The sequence below is a fragment of the Myotis lucifugus genome, unplaced genomic scaffold (assembly GCF_000147115.1).
Source record: "Myotis lucifugus unplaced genomic scaffold, Myoluc2.0 scaffold_24, whole genome shotgun sequence".
In the NCBI taxonomy this organism is placed as follows: Eukaryota; Metazoa; Chordata; class Mammalia; order Chiroptera; family Vespertilionidae; genus Myotis; species Myotis lucifugus.
The window spans coordinates 7,291,465-7,292,660 of record NW_005871072.1 but is presented as its reverse complement, the minus strand read 5'-3'; positions in this window follow the sequence as shown (position 1 = coordinate 7,292,660).

Sequence of the window (1,196 nt, the reverse complement as noted above, 5' to 3'; positions counted from 1 at the left end):
AATTTCTATCTGCATGTTTATATGACAGAACCATATTGTCTGTAATTCCTGTAGCTTTACAATTGACTTGACATTGAGAAGGACTAGTCTTCCTGACCACCATTATTATTTCAGAAATTTTGTAGTTTTTGCTATTTTATTTTTTAATTTTTGTTTTTCCATTTAGTTTATGTAATTAAAAAGTTCCATTTATATGATTATTTTTTTAAAATGTGTTTTATTGATTTTTTTACAGAGAAGGAGGGAGAGGGATAGAGAGTTAGAGATATCGATGAGAGAGAAACATCGATCAGCTGCCTCCTGCACACTCCCTACTGGGTATGTGCCCCCAACCAAGGTACATGCCCCTGACCAGAATTGAACCTGGGACCCTTCAGTCCTCAGGCCGATGCTCTATCCACTGAGCCAAACCAGTTAGGGCATGTATATGATTATTTGAATGAAGCTGAATTTATAAGCTAACTCAGAAAAATCCTAATTGATATTTGTCTTTCTATCAAAGAGCATGGTGTATTATTCTACTTTTTTTTGGTCCAACTTTTGTTTTTAAACTGAAGATGTTTGATTCACTTTTTCAAGGCAAATTTATCTTTAGAAAAAAGTATCATTTGAACTTGAATTTTTCCTTATTTTGGTTTTTGGTCTTTAGATTTGGTCAAAATATTCCTTTGAAGTCACTCACCAATTTTGTGACTGACATTATAATGGGGGATGGGGGGTGGCGGGGAGGAAGTTTGTTCTTATAATGTCTTGTGAGTACTTGGTCCTGAAAGCCTGAGCGGGTGGATGGATCCTAGCAATGCCATCTGCTTTTTGTCCTCAGAGACTTGGCTGGGAAACAAACTGTAAGTACTAACTAGAGCAGCCCTTGCTGCTTCCCGGCAGTGTTCTGTAAGTCCTGCTGGTGTATCCTGTGGCTGTGTTTTCCAAGGATTAATATAACTTGTTGTGGTCTTGGGACTTCGATAGCAAGGCCAGGTCACCCAGTTCAGGTAATACCACGGCAAGCAGCATATTAACCCTTCCTAACCAGCCTCACTCTCATGCCAACATTCGAAAAGGACAATCTAAACAAATACTTATTTACTTATTTAAATCTTGTCTCAAATTCTGCAAATGAAACCTGAACCTTTGAGAAGTCAACTCCCTGGGTAATAAAAAATTCCTTGTCCATGTTGGGCATGTGCTGTACTCAC